This window comes from Ursus maritimus, unplaced genomic scaffold (assembly GCF_017311325.1).
Source record: "Ursus maritimus isolate PB19 unplaced genomic scaffold, ASM1731132v1 scaffold_9, whole genome shotgun sequence".
Taxonomy (NCBI): Eukaryota; Metazoa; Chordata; class Mammalia; order Carnivora; family Ursidae; genus Ursus; species Ursus maritimus.
In genome coordinates this window covers 19,302,599-19,319,581 of record NW_024427107.1, presented here as the reverse complement: position 1 = coordinate 19,319,581, position 16,983 = coordinate 19,302,599, and the positions used below count along the sequence as shown (strand labels likewise).

Genomic DNA, 16,983 nt, shown 5'->3' with positions numbered 1-16,983 from the left:
TATAAGCTTCCGAGGGCCTAGAGCAAGGAAGTCACAGTAAGAAGTGAAAGAAATGTGTTAGAAGGTCATTTCAGAGGCAGACTCAGTAGGGTTCGTGATTGAATGTGAAATCCTAGCAGGTTTCTCTACATTACCTTTTTGGGGAATATAGGAAGAGAGAATACCTTTGGTTTGGCACAGGCTGAGACGGAGCTGTCTTCAAGATATCCAACTGGATGTTTGGTAAACAGAAGGACAAGTCTAGGGCTAGAGAGGGAGTGTGGAGTGAAGCCATAGACGCACGGGGGAGAAAAGCTGATAACAGTTATCAGCCTAGCAGTTAATATCAAGCAGGGTCAACTCTTATGTTAACTTTCTCTACAGGTGAAATGATACATTATATTAATATCGTATTTAAAAAGAGAGTGCCAAATTTATTTTTTTCATAGTAGAGAAAGCACAAACAGTTATTTATTTTAAATGTAGCCTATAAAATTGTGTTGCGTCCTTTGACTCACAGGGACACTACTGAGAAAAATGAACTAATTTATGACTAAAGACTGTGAACACTTTATACAATCTAAATAACCAAGAATTAATCAAGCAAAGAATTTTTTTATTTAATTTAAGGAAATAACAGCTGCCTAGATGAAATAATCTCAGGATTTTCATTTCATTCAAGTGTAATCCATGAAATAATTTACAGCTGCTTTAACTAGACAATGTGGGATATGAGTGAATTTTCACATCTGTTTCTGGGAACTTTATAACAAAAATTAAAAGCTTTCCAAACATAAGTCCTTTCACAGTGATGCAGTGAAGGGTTACATAAGAATTATATGGCAGTTTTTTCCTGCATTGCAACTGGTTTGTTGATTTACGTTGATAGTGCTGATTTGGTCAAATATTTTAAGCAGATGTTATATATTCTGAGTGAATTATTAAAAATAAAACAAATGTTAAGAAAATACATAAGAAATAGACAAGTTTAAATAAAAATATTTATGAAAACTTTTTTTTTTATGTGAAGCAGCTATATTTCCTTATAAGAAGGAAAGAAAAAATGGAGAGCAAAACATAATTCACTTGGCTGGGACAAATTCTGGTTGAAAGGTGCAGGAAAAATGTTAAGGCCATGCATTGGTTCTCTTTCTAAAATCATGCCTGAAATCTGAGTTCAGCATTCTTTCTCAGTACATCAGAATAGTACAACTTAAACGAATTTGTAAATAGTAAGAACAAAGTGGTAGATATCAGAAATTATAGGCTGTAATTTTTTAGAATGACCTCAGTTTAAAAAATTTTAACTTAGAATTGCATTTGAAAAAAAAAATGTGGAATTTAAATGCTGTGCTGGATTCCCTCTTTAATAACATAAGAGAGAGCAGGTTACAGAATATTTACTTTCCTTGACCACATGAGATCAATAAACAAAGAAAGTGATTAGACCAGTAAGTTAGGGAAAATGTTTACAGAAATTTAAGTTTACATATATTCTGTATCTTCTACTATTAACTGAAAGGAGCAAGAAACTTCCTGAGATATCTTTGCTAGCTACCAGTTCCTGTTTAATTTCTTTGACCTTCAAGAGCCAAACACATCATGACCACAAACATTTGTAAAAATTTAGGCTAGAATTTGTTCGCTTAGATTGCAAATGAATCACAAGACTTGTGCTAATTGAACCCACCATAATGTAAATTGCGAAGGCTTTTTTCTGTTAGTCAGAAAAATTAAGACATCTGGGAGTGGTTTTCTCTTTCCAGTCTGCAAGAAAATACTACCGCTTCTAGCAAATTCAAATCCAGACAGTACCCAAAGTCTGGTTTCTGCATCAGCGTATCTTTATTTTTCTTAATCTTCACCCAGCACAAATCAAAAGATTATATTGTGTAAACAAAATAGAAAGAATTGACTTTTCCCCGAAATTTTTGTCACCCTTGGAAGGTTTTATAAATCGAAATTGTGAACAATTCTCTTCCATAAAATTTACTGAAATTCCAGGCATGTGGAGTCGTGTCAGGTAAAGTTACATGTAAGCACACTGGTCTGATAGAAGTGAAAGCCCGTTAGAGCCCTAGTTGAAGTGAGGACACATTAAGGACAACACAGAACTCGAGCTGTATCAAAGGAGTAGTATCAGGGACCAGATGTGGGGGACGTAAAGGGAGGCTCACAGATCAGCAAAGAGCTTAAGAGTAGAGGTGTTTAGGAATACAACTGGAAAACAGAATTTGAGACAAGCCAGGCAAAGATGGTATCTACGTAGGTCAGAGGGAAAGCTTGGTTAATCTAAAAGACTGGGATTAAGTGAATTATTAATTTTCATAAGGTGATGAGTAAAAAGGTGTAATTTTTTCAAATATAAAAAATCACCACAAAAATCTTGCAAAAGCTTATCATTTTAAGTACTGTTTAAAAGTGTATTTATTCCATTTTCATTTCCCTGGGATGTGTCTCTGGCTAAAGCACGCATGTAATTAATGTCTCTCAAAAGTGAGAAAACATTTCTCATCCTAATGGTTTTAGTTATGGAATGACCGCTGGATGTATTAGCCACTATTATGTTAGTGCAAACATTATTTCAGCCTCTAGGTGTGATTCAACATACAAAAACCTTTTCTTTTGGTTCTTTAACTGTTAACCCTATTTATAATAATTTTTATGTTCCTACAGGCTCTATGTTAAATAAATAAGGTCCTATGTTGAAAAGTCCCCATGTGCACTGTATTAATTTGTTGATTGCTAATTAACTTTGACCATCAAGCTAATAATGTTTGTACTCTGTACCATGTTTGTTGATATTTTGATTTTTGATCCACAGTTATTAATCAGGCTCATTTTGATGAGTGTTTCTGCATTGATTAAATAATTTGCTAACTCAAAATAAGTCCTTTGGAGAGAGTATGATAAATTTATTCACTAATTACTACCGTCCCAAGACTAACAGTTAAATTTTCTGTGTCCATACTCTAAACTTATCTTTAGTAGAGTTGACTCTACCTGAAGTCAGTTTACTTTACATGCACGTGCAAGCACACACAAGTAAATTACTGTGATATTTGTGATTAAACTCAGGATTCATTGTTAGTTTACTTTTTTTTCTTGGATTTCAAGTATAACATGTCTTAGGTCTTTGACATCTTCCCTCACTACCCTCATTTCCTCTCTCTTTTCTTATATTCTATCTTTATTTTTCCTTAAGTCTTCAGCTTTGATCATATTCTTCCTTCACTAGATCCTTGACATTGTAGACTTCTTTTGCTCCAACAGTCCTCCATTGTAAATCCTTTGTACTTTGCTTCGGTCCCTCTCTTGCCTTTGTGCTAGTGATACTGAGATTTTTCATCTCATCATGTGCTATTTTCAATTAGGCAAATTTTTTTTTTTAAAGATTTTATTTATTTATGTGACAGAGAGACAGCCAGCGAGAGAGGGAACACAGCAGGGGGAGTGGGAGAGGAAGAAGCAGGCTCCCAGCGGAGGAGCCTGATATGGGGACTCGATCCCATAACGCCGGGATCATGCCCTGAGCCAAAGGCAGACGCTTTAACGACTGCGCTACCCAGGCGCCCCCAATTAGGCAAATTTTAACCAACATAAAATGCACATTTAAGAATTTTTTAAAAGTTAGATAAAGAAGTATTTCATCATGCTTGTCACGTTTGTTGGAATTCTAAATCCAATATGGTTAATCCAAAAATAGCATTAAGTAGCATAGCTACCCCTCTTTCTGTCCCCTCCAAAGTCCCTTTAATTCTGTTTTATACTCAGTCCTTTGGAATAAATTTTAAAAGAATCAAATTTTAGGAAAATAAAAAAGATCATGGCTGGCCATATACTAAAATTGCTACTGATGTATTTTGGCTGTGGTTGCCAACTCATTCTCCCTTGTGGTGTGCCACAGGCAAGAAGCAGGGACAGGACATACCTTTCCCATCACTGAGATGGGAGCCACATGCCACAAGATGTTGCCACCCTGACACACTGTAAATTCTCTTTCCATTCTATGCTGCTTTCTTGGAATTCACATGCTGTTCTCATCCTTTACACTTCAAGCCACAAAACTCTGCTACCCCATATGAAATTTTACAAGACCATTTTATTTTCAACTTTGTTCCATTTTCTTGGATAGTTGTCTCCATGGAACTATTCTTTAATAACATGTCATGCGGCATGATATCACCTAAGAACTCATCTCACATCTTACATTATATAAATGTTCCGAGTTTACTAAAAATGGATATTTCAAGATAAGAAAAAAGATAAAAACAAAAAAAATGTACAAATCGGCTATACAATATACTCCTATAAGAACCCTCACCTCTTTCTGTTTCTTGAGCAATCAAAAAATGTGTTAATGTCTTCAGGTCTCTGGACTTACCTTGCTCCCTACCTGGCTGCTCTTTCCCCAGATATGACCACAATGCTCTGCTCAAATATTGACCTCTAATAGGAGATCCCTTGACAATTCTATCCAAGAGAGCATCATCTATCATTCTTTATCCTTTTTATCCTTCCTTATCTCCAGAACATTTGTTACATTCTGTAAGTACATTTTATATTTATTTGTTCATCATTTGATTCTCCATTAATAAATTTCCAGGAGGGTAGAGACTGTCTTACATTTCCTATACAGTTCCTGGAACATAATATATGCTCAATAGGTATATAATGAATGAATGAGTGAATGAATCATATCCATGCCATTGTTTTTCTATTTCATTGATAAGTAAGGTATATTAAGGATAAGGTCCCTTAGAAAATGTGAAGCACTTCCCCAAGGCACATAGTATTAACTGGAAGAGATAGTAATTGAAGCTTGATTGGTTTGACTTAAGAGGTGAGGGTCAGCTTTTATATATACACATAAACATCCACAACAAATGATCTCCCAAATTAGTGCTTATATAAATTATTATTAACATAGTGTTATTTACCTTCTATGTTTCAGTAAACTTGTATCGAGTTAATTCCATGTATGATACTACTCTCCAATGTCAAACATTTAGAGGAAAACTATCATTTGCTCATCGTTGATTATTTCAGGTGCTTTCAGATGTTACACCTTATTTTGCCCCACGCAATGGCCCTGTAAGGCAATGGTTCTCAATCATGGGTAATTTATTCCTCCCCTTCCCTACAAGGGAACATCAGAAAATGTCTAAAGACATTTTTTTTGTTGTCACAACTGCGGGGGTGTGTGGTGGATACTACTGGGATCCAGTGGATAGAGGCCAGCCTCTCACAACAAAGAATGTCAATAGCGTCCAAAATGTCAATAGTGCTGAGGTTGAGAACCCCTGCTCTAAGGCTTGTTTTATCTCCTTAGCTGCATTACAGGCAGGTTTCTTATATGAATAAAATGGATAGGACAAGGACACTGAATATTGGCAGGAGATTAAGCAGTTTTAGGAGTTTAAAGTATAGGCCAAACAATAGTGTAGGCCAAGTTAAGCCTATGGATTCTGACATTTGAGTTAGACTTTAGTTTGATCAGGTCATACAGTTGATATGTTGTGCAGTCTGGATTTGAACACTAAGATGATGTTTTCTCAACCATATAGCACAATACTCTATTCATACTACATTACTGATTAACTCTATGTTACACAAAGATGACTTAGTCTGCTGGTGCTACTCTGCTTTTACTCAACATCAATCTCACCAACATATCTCATCATACACCCTCATTCCCAATGACATATAACTAATGGCTATTTTTCCTGAAAATTTCATAAGACTATGGAAGAGATAGTCTCTTGACTGTCTTATCTTTTGCTTTAAAAGAATAAAAATTTTATTTATTTATTTGAGAGAGACAGAGAGACAGAGCACAAGCCAGGGGATGGGAGTGGCCAAGAGAGAGAGGGAGAAGCAGATGCCCAGCTGAGCAGAGAGCCCAACGCAGGGCTCAGTCCCAGGACCCTGGGATCATGACCTGAGCCAAAGGCAGATGCTTAACTGACTGAGCCACCCAGGCGCTCTTGACTATCTGTCTTGACTAAATTGAATTTTGAACAGCAAATCTTCCCCCAAACCACCGTTAAACATTTTGGGTATTTCACCAGTTTTTGCTCCCTAAGACTGCTCCAGATTTTGCAGCCCTTCGTCTTTGATTCTCCCATCTTTCCTAACTACAACCTCATCCATAGTCCTTCAGGAGCACAACTGAATTCATTCTCAGTTTGGATTCTCACTTAACACCATGATTAATAAAATGAAGATTTCACCTTGAGGTTCATCATCCTTATGAAATAATTTCTGCCACGACCATTTATTACAATGTCTTTTAGTATTACAAAAGTCCCAAGCTTATGGCTGTATCATACATCACCTTACCACTCTGCTATATGAACTATGCAAAAAGCACATACATTCTGGTCCCTTCTCCACTCACAACACTGATTTCTTTGCCCTTCATGAGCACCGTGCATGAGAAAGAAAACAAGAAGAGTTACATAAAGGTTAATATGCTGAACACATCTGTGTCAGGGTGACTCTAAGATGATCCATAATCACCCCTACTTTCTAGTTATTCATGCCCTTGAATAACCTTCTCTCCTCCAAGTATGGCTGAATAGAGTGACTTCTCTTCTAAATAGTAGAATGCAGCCAAGTTGATTGGGTATCATTTGTGTGATTAGGTTTTTAAAAAACGTGACTTTCATCTTGTGGAGTCCCACATAACAAGGAACACAGGGTGGCTTCTGGCCAATACCCAGGCAGGAACTAAGGTCCTCAGTCTGAAACCCTTGAGGAAATGAATTCTGCCAATGAATTCTCTCCCCAGTTGAGCATCAGAAGAGAGCCCTGACAGGAGCCCTGACAGGAGCCCTGACTGACATCTTGATTACAGCATTGTAAGAAACCCTAAAATGGAAGAATTAGCTGAGCTGGACCTAGATACCTGACCCAAAGAAATTGTAAGATAATAAATGTGTATTGTTTTAAGATGGTAAGTGTATGGTAATGTGTTATAAAGCTATAGATAACAAATACAACATTCAAGCAATTTTTCTTTTCTCCAAATTATTTAGAATAAAATTCTTAGTGAAGTCTGAAAGAATTACTTTAGTGTGTAGCTTTATATTACATGACCTGACTTGCAGATTAGTTGAACTTAACAAAATATAAAAAAGTCAAACAATTAAAATTTTAAGCTACCTTATTTTAAGACATGTGGTCAAATGATTCCTTAAAGTGTTTTTCCTTAAAGTGTTTTCTCAGTTTCAAAATGGCAAGTAAAATTATGAATTAAAGATGAATAGTTATCATAATTTAACATTTGGTCAAATTTATGATACATACAGCTAAGTTGTGTGTAGAATATTTTACCTACAGTTTATAGCGTATTGGAGTTCCACCTATAATTATTTTATATAATAATTTCATCCATGGTTAATACTATCATGATGCAATTTTGTTATTTTAAATTATTATAAAATTTTGTAGTAACTGAATTTTCCCTTTGTAGTTGTAGTGCTTATTATAGGTATGATTTGATGCCGTATCTTAAATTTAAAGCAAAATTATAACATCATTTGGATAGGAAAAATATGATCTACTTTGTGTGTCTTAGATCCAATATGTGGTTTTCATGACTACATTTTGACAAAAAAATGGGATCAGCCTGTAGCAGCTTTTCATAGAAGGTATACAAATATATATGCAGACAGACAGACAGACACACACAGACATATATGCATACAGACATACATATATACCCATACTCATACAGACACAGACACCCACACTCATATATACACGCACATACAAATACACACTTATGCACAGACACACACACACACGCACACTGCTGGAGGACTAAAGCATCACATGACCCATTATGTTCCACACTGTCCTAGCTCAGAATCTCCAGGATGGACTATTACCATAGCTTAGATAAAGCCAGAGCCAGAGGAAAACTCATCCAACATTTCTTCTGTGTTTCATCTTCTGGAACTTTTGAAATTAAAGCACTTTTTTATATAAAACACATTGAATATATTTCCAGATCCAACTTCAATGTATTGGTGTTCCCACATTTAGACAAATATTTATATATTTCTGAGTCTATGGATCACTATTTCCTAACACAAACACTCCACTCCAGGAGGTTTGGTTTATTCACAGCCTCCAAAACACATGCAGACTGCTCCAGAACTAGTTACAAGTCAGATGCGTAAAAATGTAGCATTCTTATTTTTTATAAGTGATCTATAAGTGATCCATCCTTTTGCATAGGGGAAAGTAAAACAAAACTAAACAAATAATGACAATAAACCCTCAAATTTGCCTTTTAAACGCAATCTCCTCTGGGTCAAACTTTCTTCTTCAATAAGTGTAGTCTCTTTTTAGCTTAGATACAGTCAAATTTAGGTTCAAATTCCCAAAAAGGACTCTTTTTTTTTCTTTTTTCAAGTTTTACCTTTCTCCCTTGCCAACTAAGGTTGCACTTGGATATCAAGGGAAGAGCGTGTGTTGTCAGGACAACGGCTAGCAGGCAGCTACTGTTTGTGTGGACCCTGATGCCCTCTTCTGTGTTCCTTGCTGGACACTGAGAAGATTGTGCTTATTATGCAGCCTGGGGTCTGGGCATGGCTTGTTCTCAGCATGGTTAGGAGCCTGGCCATCATCCCTCCACCACTGATTCAGCTCCACCTCCATTCTGGGATCCTCTGAGTCCCACCTACAACCTCTTCCTGGACTCAGCACAGGCTAGGACATCACATCTCTGCAGTGGGGTCCCCCTGCCCTCACTGTGGCAGCCCCCTAACTCTAAATTCTCAGCTTTTCTCCATGTCCCTCACAGGGCATGTGGGAGCTGCTGGGCCTCCTCCTCTTGACCCAGAGCTCAGGGAGAACTGGAAGTGCCTTCTGAGGCCATCTCGCTAGTCCTCTTTGCTCCTTTCTGTTCTTCACTCCTGGCTACATAAACATAGAATGGAAATGAACAGACGAAGAGCTTTCAGATTTTACATCAACCAGTCTAAAGTTTTTGAGTGAAGATTCTGTCACCTTCCTCCCCATTTTTAATCCATCTGGATGTTTTTACACCCTACACAACTGGGATTTCTGTCCTGAGAGGTGAACCAGGACATTTGTCTCTGACCTCCTAAATCGGTCTTTCTGTCTTTTCCTACTCTCCAGGATTGTACGAGATTTCCTCTTTCACTCTGTCAGCTGGGTACTTTCTCTACATCTTTTTTTTCACTATGAATATGATTCATGATTAAACTTCTGAGAGGCTTTGCTTTAAAGATGCAAAGAGAGACCTTTTAGACTTTAGAAAATGCCTTTCTCTCCCCACAGGTCTTGCTTTAAGATGACTACATCTCTTTACCCTCAAGGAAGTTAGCTTTGAAAGGTAAAGCTAATCATGAATAACCTTTCTTTTAGGCAGTACCTCTTTTTCCATGAGGTGATAGCTTCACTGTGGTCAAAGGCAGCAAGGAAACATAACTTAAAATTCAAAAATAATTTAAAAATTTTTTAAATTGGGGGGTGCCTGGGTGCCTCAGTCAGTTAAGCATCTGACTCTTGATTTCAGCTCAGGTCATGGTCTCAGGGTCGTGAGATCAAGCCCCACATTGGGCTCTGTGCTGAGCGAGAAGCCTGCTTGAGATTCTCTCTCCCTCCACCCCTCCCCCCACTCACATGTGCATGCTCTAAAAAATTTTTTTTTTAATTTCATTCAATGGCAAAATATTATCCCTATTTTCCATGAAAACCTTGTTTCCCACATGCCTTGTTTATCATACGCTACATGTCCGCACTCAAATTTTTGTCTCATCTGCAAAGCCCTCTCATGGTTTCTCTAGCAATAAAAAAACAACCTCTCCTTCCAGTTCAGCTCAAGTGTTACTTCCTTCATGCAGTCTTTATCATCACCTTAGTTCACAGTCACAATTTACTTCCATTGAACTTCAATGACACATTACCCATGGTGTTTGAAACTTAATGTATTGCTTCGCATCCTTATCTAATTTTTAATATTTGTCTGCTCATTCATTGACTTATACATCCGTTCTCGAGAACTGACACATATGTGGATCATCTTTTGCCCCTTCCCCACCATGTCCATTCAGCTACCAGCTTCATAGGAAGCCACCAAGCTGCAAACTGATTTTATATTCCTTAATTTCATCCATATAATTTTGACCTTTTAAATGAAGTAACAGATGTTCAACTTTTGGCAGAGGTTAAGAAGTATATCTAGATAAAGAAATGAAAAAGAAATTTTAAAAAATCTAACAAGTATATGAATTGCATCCTTATAGTGGAATTAAGGACCTTAGATATTTGCTTCAGGAGTGTAATTTTGATCATCACTCCTGCTATTTTATTTAAAAAAAAATAAAGAGAACGTGAGTTTAAACATCCCTCACAATTATTTTAAGAAATCAATACCTGTTTGAGACATTCAGATTACAAGATCACATTAAGCTTTGAAGATTGATTTTTAAATTGATAAATAGGAAGGGGTAGATGTCCAAATGAAAAAACAGCATTTAAAAAGGCATAAAAATGGAAACACTCATAAAAAATCTCTTTCTTCACAAGAAAAGTTCAGGCCATGTGACAAGAATTCCTACAGCTTTCTCCCCATTGTACTTTTGAGTTTAATTCCAATAACATCCACCATTCTTACTTTCCTTCAGTCTCACCGAAATCCACTGGTTCAAAGTCAATTATCCAACCAGTGATTTTTATCCCATTTATAATTAGGTATGGTATATGCTCACAAGTACAACTTTCTGGAAGATATAATAAATTTTTAAAATTTTCCCCATATGAAAAAATAACCATACTTCGCATTTGCAAAACCACTAATACATATTCAAGTGGATGAAGCATTAAATAGCACTAGAAACAAAGTCAGTCAATTGTGGGGTAGCCAACATCTTATGAGGTAGCCAGGAATTTCTAAACATGGGCATTTTATTGTGGATGTTGACTTATTAATTCAAACAGATCTTTAAGACTCACAGGAAGAACCATGTTAGCAAAAGGTCCAGACACAAAGAGAAAGAACTTTGCAGAAGTAATGAAGTAGAGAAAGAAAGAGTATAATAACTAATTTATTTGTCAGTGGTCCTCGTGAATATTTAAGTTCCTGAAAATCAGAAACTATAGCATATTCATCTTTGTTTCCCTAGTACCATGCACAGTTCTTGGTATATATTTAATAAATGTTTGTTGAATGTATACATAAGTAAAATGTTCTTATGGGAAATAAATTGGATGAGTAAAGTGATAATTATTATGAAAGGTCTTGAATGGCAATATAGGTTGAAATGATCAGACAAGTAAAAGGTTTATTGAGCTAGGGCATGCTACGATTTCTGTAGTATTTCAGAACACTGGAGAGGTGAAATGGTTTAGTGGTTCAGTGTTATCTCGAGTCAGACTACTAAAATTCTAATTCTGATTATACTTCCTACTAGGTACTAGCTGTGTGATTTGGGGCCAACTGTTTAACATCTCAGAGCCTCAGCTCCCCCATAAGTAAAATGAGAAAAAGCAGTGGCTAACTCAGAATTGTTATGTTGGTTAAATGAGTCAACACACGAGAAGTGCAAAACAGTGTCTGGCACATAGATAGCCGTGGTACTTGCTACCACTAAATGGTACTTGCATCGTACTAGTTCGAGAAATGATAAAAATGGATTCAAACTGGAGACATGGCAGGGAATGGTACCGGATGATTATTCTATTTCCCTAAAGCTATGGGGAAGAACATTCCATCATTCCTCATATTAATTCCACAGGTACAACTGACAAGTGTATTTCACTTCCAAAGCTGCCCTTCACAAGTTTGACTTTTCTGAACGTTTCCAGGAAAATATAACAAATATTAAACTTAACAAATGTCATTTGACAACAAAGCTTTTCTCTTCTGACCTACTGAAGTACAAAACTTCTTTGTTGGTAATTTTACTCTTGCCTCTGCTTCCTGTTTGTTGTCTGTAAGTACATGGACCATTGAAGTCAGAGACAAAAATAACATGCATTTTTGTGTTCTCTCTGTAATCAAAATTGTTAGCAGACTCAAAATCTATAAACAGTGGGTACCAAGCAATATAGCAATCTACAGTGAAGATATCAATAAATTAGCTGATAACTGACTTAAATTCATGTCACTGCAAAATGAAAATTTGAAAAACTTGAGGAAAAGATTTTGATTTAATTTTAAAGACTAAGAAATTCAATTAGGAGCTTTTCTTCCAATCTGACTTAAAATAATGCTGTATATAGACTTCTAGGAGTACTTTATGTTTAAAACTGTAATTGATTCAAAAGGCTTAAAGGTATTTACTTACAAAATGCATCTACTGCTTGTAGTCTCAGCTAACAATCCTATAAGAGACCTCCTGAGATCCCAAGGTACTTTACCTTAGACATAGGAGTTTCTTGATTTCTTTTTACCAAAATAAATGCAGCTGAACTGAATTGACAACTAAGAACAAGAGCAAATACAGAAGTAGTTGGTTCTATTTTTCGTGTAAAAACTCATCAGTTTCCTCATTTCTTCCTAAACATTACTATTTGTTTCCATCTCCACATCTTAGCTCATGCTATGTACCTGATGTCTCTCCGTATAAATCACTCCCTTGAAGACATAACTAATGATTTGCCATTACCATAAAACTTTGATCCAAAGTTTTTCAAATCAATTTCTTATTTATTCATCATTGGCATACATAATAAAACGTATATCACACTAATATGTCCTCACTTGGTACTTTTAATACTTAGCTTTTTTCTTACAGTTTTCAGATGTCCTCAGATTAAGTTAATAAGTCAAACTAAGTTAAACTAACTCAACTAAGTTAATAATTGAGAAAGGGACAATAATAATATTCTACTTTCTCCTATAGCTCTGGCTTAATAGCCAGTTGTTTCCCAAAGCTTAGTAGAGATACCTAAGAGAACTTGCTGAGTATGTGAATCAAGGCAAGACTATATGAATGTTTGTCTAGTTATTTTTAATGATCTAAGTCCAAATATGATTACATTAGACATTAAAATCCCATATATTTCTGAGGTCTTAATATAGATTTATAATACTAACATGCATTTGATTATCCCCTAGAAATAACTCAGAGAACTTCTAGGCAGTACCTCATTAGAGAGAATCACTACATAAATAATATGACCACTGTTTACATACAAGTGTCAACACCCAACTCTTGGTACATGCAGTGCCACAAATAGTAACATTCTTCAATGCATTACCCCATGTAATTAGTTTCATGAATTACTATCTTCCTGTGCACCTCCTTCCCTCATGTATCCATTCTTCCAGAACTCTTAAAAATATCTGAAATTCATATTAATAATTCCTGCAAAAATTTATGTTGAGACCTATTTCTGTTCTTTAAAAACTCCTATACTGTGCATATATGAAACATTAAATAAGTATACTGAATTCAGACATTGGAAACTCATGCTTGAAATTGGTCTTCAATTCTATATTCTTGTACTTTTTCCTGAATTAATGTGTAGATCACAGTGTACTTGTTTCCACACTCAGCCTCTCAGCCCTTCTTTATTCCTAATTGCATTGGGGAGAATCTGGGAAATGGCATATATTCCAGGTAAAATAGGGGATACTGTTGATTAGTTCATTAGTTCACGTTCTTTACATCGTTATTCTTTATCTCCATCTGGCTCCACTTCCCTAGTTTTGTTGTTTGATCTCATCACTTTCCACCTTTCAGGAAACTAGTGATTGGACCATAACTAGTATTTATCTGGCCTGCTTCTCCCTTGAGGTCCATAGACCTCCAAAGCTGAAGAAGGATATTAGTGGTCCAAGGAGAAATTAACACTTTCCCTGAAAGAGTCATTCAAACTATCCAGGAGAATATTCTCCATTTTCTTACCCATCATTATTTTTTCTATTTATTGCAATCTGGATGCTGGTATCATCACACCACTGTTCTCAAGAGAGCCAGTGATTTCCCAGATGTCCAACCCAATGAGCCTACTTAGTCTCCATCTTAGTTAGACACCGGTGATCACCAACTTTTCTTAAAACTCTCCACACCCTTGGCTTCTGTGACCATGCCAATTTCTGGTTTCCCTTGTACTTCTCTGTGAATTCTTCCCTTTGTGACCTACATTTTGAGATTCCTCGTTATATGCTTAGTTTTCTCTTCTTCTTACTCTCTGTTCTCTCCTAGAAAAGAACTTTAATTCCCATGGTTTCAACTATCACAGACATGCTAATAACTCCTAAGAACATCTCCAGTTTGCTGAGCCCCATATAGTTAAAGGGCACCTGAATTTGTAACACAGAAATTAGGGATCCATCTTGACTCCTTTTCCACCCTCAACTCCCACTCCCCATCTTTCAACTTACCATCAAGGTCTGCTGGTTTTACTTCCCAAGTGTGTCTTATATTCACTTGTTCCACTCTATCCTTACTACCGATGCCTTGGGTTAAAGCACTTAGACTACTGCAAAAGCCTTCAACTCTTCTCCTTACTTCTTGCCCTGTCCCCTCAGATTTATCTTCCACACAGCTGCCACATGATCTAGAGAATATGCACATCAACTCACATCATACCCAGAACTTCCCTGACTACAGAACATATCTCAACTTCTCTCAATGTTACAGGAGGCCCTGGATGTGTGAGGAGAGGCCCTGCCCTCTTCTCAATTTATTTTCCTGCTTCTGATTATCATCTAGCTTCACTGAATAGCTGCTTCTAATTTCCTTTCATATACAATGCTGTTTCTTAGCACTGTGCCTTTGTTTATATAGCTCCCTGAGCTTTGCAGTCCTCTCTCCACCTTCTCATCATTTCGTACTCTTCACCAAAGGAATTCTATCATAATTTAAGGCTCTTTCAGCCCTGGTCTCATAGCTCTAGTGTGGTCTGGCTTACTTTCCTCTATGTTCCTATTATACTCCTCTCTTTACCATATGGTATTATAATTTTTGCTTGGTATGTCTTTCTCTTTCACAGTGAGAAATTTGAGTACGGAGGCCATGTTTTATTGTTCTTTCTGTGCTCAATGTCTACTTCGTTGCCTAGCACAGAATAGGCTAGTTGAATAAGTGAGGGAATGAATAAATTAATAAAAAGGTATTATATTGCTTGCTGCTATCTGTCTGTTTTCTTGGCCAGAAAGTTCTGTTTTCTTCCACATTAGAACTTCACTGACCATTCTGACCACACCCAGACTTCCAAAGTCTTTACAATTCATACTCATTCTTCCAAAGCTACAATTCATATTCATTAGAGTCTCGCTGAACATCTCAACATATCCTTTTGAACGTATCTTAGCCATAAACTTTGTCAAATCATGATCAAGCCTTAGTGTATGTGCTACCCTCCAAATGACACTACTTATTGTCTCTCTTTGATGCCAAAAACTTTAAGTGAGAAGTAATAGAACAGAAGTTCTGCAGATTTTGGTATTCAGCAGACTTGGTGATTCATTTACACTGCACCAAGAATGATTCCTAACTTTCCAATAAATCTGCATTTTCAGGCCTCAGTGTAAATAAGTCAGTGTTATGAGCTAAATTGTGCACCCTCTGCCCAAATTCTTATCTTGAAGTTCTAACTTCCAGTACCTTGAAACATGATTATTTTTGGAAATAGAGTCTTTACAGAGGTAATTAAGTGAAACTGAGCTCTATAGGGAAGGCCTTAATCCAATATCACTGTTATCCTTGTAAGAACAGGAAATTTTACAAAGATATGGGCAGAAAAAAATAGGACATGAAGACACAGATAGAAGATGGTCAACTACATACCATGGTGAGAGGACTCAGAAGAAACCAACTCTATAGCATCTTGACCTTGAACTTTCAGCCTCCATAACTACTGCTTAAGCCACCCAGTCTATATTTTGTTATGGCAATTCTAGTAAACTAATACAGTAGGCCACAATATTAATCTTGAATATTTTATTATAATAAAGAATATTTATTACAGCAAAACATAAATCTTGCTATCAGCGAAGAAGGGAAGAAAAAAATTAGCTTTCCTGTTTTGCTTTTTTTGATCAAGAAAGCCTTAGGAATACCTTCAGCTGTTGGTGATACACTCTGATTGAAAGTACGAAACCACAGATGGTAGTATTCATTTTTCAAATACTTATAAATGGTAAACATCTGGAGATGTGTAGTGTGTGTGTGTGAATGTTTCCTGAGAGATGCTACTATGCAAAATTTTACTCCTTTGGCCAGCAGTGCTTTGAAGGTAGATACATGGAGATCTTAAATTAGTTCCACTGGCTTACTTTCATTTCAAAATATACAAGAAACAAGTAAAATACAACCAAAAAAATCTATCTTAATACCAGGAATTAATTGAACACAGTGGTACCAGAGCATTTTTAGTTTAATAGATGTGATGCATGATCAACTATGCCATCCTTTATCCAATTCCCACACTGCCCCCCTCTTCATCCTACAAAAAAAATCCATGACCATTGCTTTTCCATTACAACATTTTTCCAACAAATTGTAAAGATTAAGAGGGAGGATATCAGGTTGCCTGTGCTGACTTAGTTGCCGATTTACTATATCACATTAATGTCACTAGATTCAAGCTAAATACCAATAAATACAATTTAGTTTCCTTCAAAAGTTTATAATCTGAGGTAATAAATGATATCAAAGTTCTTAAAACACAGCCAACTTCTGATTATTAAAGAATTAGCTAGTGAATGGTAAAATCTTTTATTCTGTTACCTCTCCCTAAAAGGCCCATCTTTTATCTACAAATATTTTGTTTATTTATGATTTTGTTAATAGCTGGTCAGGATATATTAGAGACTATTTTCTCCACACAGCAAATATTTGTTGAATACATTATTTCAGGAACTGGGATATGAAATAGAGTAAAACATAACTCCTGCACTAGGTTATTAAAGCTATGTTTCTTCATAATACTGACATAGAAAAATTTACCAAATACTATACCAAATACAAGTCACTTTGTCAAATACTTACTAATTATAATAGTCTGCTTTCT

The 16,983-nt window shown here is 36.1% G+C and overlaps 1 protein-coding gene across 1 annotated transcript in view; it reads right to left on the bottom strand.

The window, feature by feature from the left end:
• The window catches only part of CUNH8orf34 (chromosome unknown C8orf34 homolog), a 353,639-nt gene that overhangs the window by 132,340 nt on the left and 204,316 nt on the right, over positions 1–16,983 (bottom strand).